Source organism: Miscanthus floridulus, chromosome 9, assembly GCF_019320115.1.
Source record: "Miscanthus floridulus cultivar M001 chromosome 9, ASM1932011v1, whole genome shotgun sequence".
In the NCBI taxonomy this organism is placed as follows: Eukaryota; Viridiplantae; Streptophyta; class Magnoliopsida; order Poales; family Poaceae; genus Miscanthus; species Miscanthus floridulus.
The window spans coordinates 36,595,632-36,599,693 of record NC_089588.1 but is presented as its reverse complement, the minus strand read 5'-3'; the positions used below and the strand labels follow the sequence as shown (position 1 = coordinate 36,599,693).

General features: G+C 51.7%; 1 pseudogene; it reads right to left on the bottom strand.

Moving 5' to 3' along the window:
- Positions 1–550: 550 nt before the first annotated feature.
- LOC136481743 (cytochrome P450 84A1-like) lies at positions 551–2,200 on the bottom strand (annotated as a pseudogene).
- Between the last annotated feature and the right edge of the window lie 1,862 nt (positions 2,201–4,062).

The window sequence follows — 4,062 nt, the reverse complement described above, 5'->3', positions numbered from 1 at the left end:
CAGGCCTTAAATAAGACCTAGTACATCATATAGCCTGGGTCATGATTTATAGTAAGGGATTTGCTATACCCCTGGTAGAACTAAGGGCTGCTAGCTTTCCTGAGTGAAGAACTAGCCCATCGCATGGTGAGACACTAAGCTAATCGGAGACAGATGGAACTAAGAAAATAAAAATTTTGATCCTCACAATAGATGTGAGAGAAAGCGACTGCCACCGTCGTAAAGAATGGGCATCGAACACGCCCAATACTTCGAATCCTCGATGGTCTGCAATGGGCCCTGTTTGTCACGTTCGTTTGGGTGATAAATCACGGTGAAAACACCACGGATGAATCGAACTCAACAAAAAAAGAAAAAAAAAAGCAAAGTTGCATGTGTCCGTCGCACACGATAGAGGAGCTCGTGACACCCACACGACTGAACAGCACAAAAGCAGCTGACGCTGCTACAGTGGTACACACGGTAAATAACGCGCGGTGACCGGTGAGCAGTAAGAAACAAATTGCCACATCGCCCGCGCGGGAGCGCGTGCTTCGTGTCAGCAACTCGATCAGTACAACGGGCAGGTGAGGCGGGGTGTAGGTACGGCGTATAGCCGTTGGGCGCTTGGCGCCGACAGCCCAAAGGCATCACCGACGTCGAGGTCCGACGGCTTCGTGCCGTCGGGCAGCGCCAGTGGAAACCGTGCGCGAGCTGCGCGACGGCGAGCTCCAGCGTGTGCAGGCCCAGCGCCATCCCGGGGCACGACCGCCGGCCGGAGCCGAAGGGCAGGAACTCGAAGCAGCTGCCGTTGAGGTCGAGCCCGGAGGCGTCGCCATCCTGCGCGGCGAAGAAGACCGTGACGGGCGGAACACGTCGGGGTCCTTCCAGGTGCCGCGGTCGCGGCCGATGGCCCAGACGTTGACCGTCACCTGGGATCCCCTAGGCACGGAGTAGCCGCCGCCGACGCAGTCCTTGGCGGCCGCGTGGAGGAGCAGCGGGATCGGCGGGTGCATGCGGAGTGTCTCCTTGGCGACGCACCTGAGGAAGGGGAGCTCGCTGGCGCTGAGGTCCGACTCCGTCACGTTCCGGTCCATGCTCACCACGTCGGCGAGCTCCTGCTGCAGACGCCGTAGGTCGTCGGGGTTCCGCAGCAGCTCTTTCATCGCCCACTCGATGGACGACGCCACCGTCTCCGTCCCACCAAACATGAGATCCTGCGTGCATGCGACGTCGTAGGATCCATGCATGCATACATGACACATGAGCACGTGAAGTTTATTTCGAGGAGAAGGGTCGGAGATGGATGCATACGCGCACGTCGTACCAGGATGACTGCCTTGATGTTGCGGCGGGTGAGGCAGAGGGAGCCAGCATGCCGGTCATCGACGGCGTCACCAGCGATGGGCTTGGTCTCGTGGAGACAGGCGAGCATTTCGTCGACAATGTCGGCCTCGGCGTCCGTGGAACTCCTGCCCCTCTGTATGTGGTCGTCGATGATCTTGTCGATGAACCTGTCAAACGCCTTGCGCGTCTCGCGGAGGAGGCGGCGGCTCGGGTCGATCCAGGCGAGCCACGGCATGAAGTCGCCGATGTTGAACGCGCTAATGTTCCGGGAGAACTCTTCGAGAACGCCGATGTACTCGCCAAGGCTAATGTTCACGCGGGTGCCAAAGGCGGCGCGGAAGATGACGTTCGTGCTCAGGCTGAGGACCAGCTCGCCCAGGTTGACCGTCTGGCCGCTGCGCCGCGCGACGGCGCGCACGAGCGCCGCGGACTCGTCGCGCACGGCGAGCCACGTCTCTGCGCGGCGCCGGCTGAAGAGCTTCGTGACCGAGAGCTTGCGCGCCTGGCGCCAGAAGGGCCCGTACTGCGCGAACGCCATGTGGTGGCCGGTCGGTTCGCGAAGGCGGCGTCCTGCGCCTGCAGCACCTCGCGCGCGTACTCCACTGTGGACACCACGAACACGTGCCGCCGGCCGACGCTGAGGTGCAGCAGCCCGCCGTACCACTCGGGCAGCACCGCCAGGCCTCGGTGTGTCAGCTGACCCATCAACATCATGTTGCCGATGATTGGGAGAGGCTTGGGGCCAGGCGGCAGCGGGAGCTTGCTCCTTTGCCGCGGCTGCAACCTGCAAGAGCACCATTACTAGCGAAGCTAGGAACACCCAGTTCACCAGATCATTGGGCCACTCCATGCTGATCTTGGCCATGGCAGCCATAGGTGCGTGAGTTTAAGCTAGCTAGGTTGCGTTGATATAGAGTTTGGTATAAGGAGCAGATTCGGGATAGAGAACCAATGGCCCTGATCGATCGGCTGCAGTCATGGACTCACGGTGGTACAGCTGCAGCTGAATCTAAACTGTTTAGCACTGCATGGCTGCAGCAGGGTAGTACTGCCTTTGGCTGTTGCCTGATGACTGTGATCCCACGAGGGAAACGTGGTGCTGTGGTCTGGTCACTCTGAGCCCCCGATCGCCTTGCTGAATTTTGGCTGAAACTAACTATTCAGGCTAAATTGTTGTAAGAGAAAAACACTGTTTCAGCTGAAAAAAGAAGCCAAACAAGCTAGCTTCTAGGTAAGCCGAACGGAGCCAGACTTATTAGATCGAAGACAACTTTTCCAATGATATTATCATAATACCAATAGCCCCACATGATCTTGGAGTCCGTGCATAAAACTAACTCTTTATAAAAAATTAGCTTTTGCTCTCTCTTATGCTAAAATATGAAAAATATACTTAGAACTAGCTCACAAGTTACTATGGGAGGAGACAGCTCTTAGATCAACTCATTAACAACACTTTAGCCTTCGATTTTAAAAACACTTCTCCTATATTTTCAGGTGCTTAAATTTTAAGACGATTTCACGCAACAAACTTGTACCACCAACTAGTACAACTAAATTGTTACTCTTGTGATTTGTGATTTGTCTTTAAATCATAGTATATTAAATTTTTTTCCTTGTCTGCCTATAGAAATAATTGTAAATTGTTAATTGTCTTTGTGCCAACACAAATCAGATTTTGTCAGGTTTGTAGTTTTGTCTGACAGACTTTTCATTCTCGGTACCGAAAATTACAGTTTGCGCCTACAAAAATTGCGATGAACAGAATCTGCAATTTTACTATCAAATATATGCAATAACCGTAGTCTAGAAAAAAGAAAACTAAAATTGAGGCACTTGACTTTTTGCAAGTCCCTTTTGAAAATCCATTGCTGTCAAGTGACGGCATCAAAATAGTTTGGCTCCACCTGTTGCTCTGTTACGACCCTCTTGGACTTGAACTAAGGAGAAACTTGAGCTTAGGAGAAACGAGTAAGGAGAAAAGGGGCACATATAGGATTTTTACACCGGCTAATCCAGTGTTCATCGAACAATAAATGGAGCGGAATCTTTTCTAGAGATTTTGATTTGGCACCACTAGCAATATCTTAATGTTTAGTGTTGGTATATTTATCGTACACAGATAAATCCACAAGCGCACGGATACTACTGTAGTTTTCACCTAAAAGTATTTCAAGTATCGTATCCACAGGAAAACCACTACGTCAAATATGATTTTTTTGGGGCGGCTAATAAGCATTTGTAGGGGCGGTTCGGCCAACCGCCCCTACCATACCGTCTCTACAAATCATGCATTTATAGGAGCGGTTCCCAGATCGGGCGGCTGGCCGCCCCTAAAAAATCGATTTGTGGGGGCGGCTACAGTACCAGCCGCCCCAACAAATCGATTTGTAGGGGCGACTACAGTACAACCGCCCCTACAGTGCATTTTTCCGTAAAAAAAATCAAATTACTAACACGTGCTCCCTCAAATCATCCTGTGCGTTACAACGGAAGAAAAATAAATCAATTTAGCTGAGAAATAAGGTGATGAGGACCATCAGTTGTAGTAGTCTTCAACCGGAATGCCAAACACAATTGATAAGGGGCTAAGTGCAACTTTATGTCTCCATCAACCTTAATCAGAGTTCAAATGCTACAACTGCCAATGTTCTAAATAAGGAAACAACTGAGGATCTAATAACCACCATCAAACTCCGGTGATACAAGCTAATAATTGGAATCCCCAGACTTCTT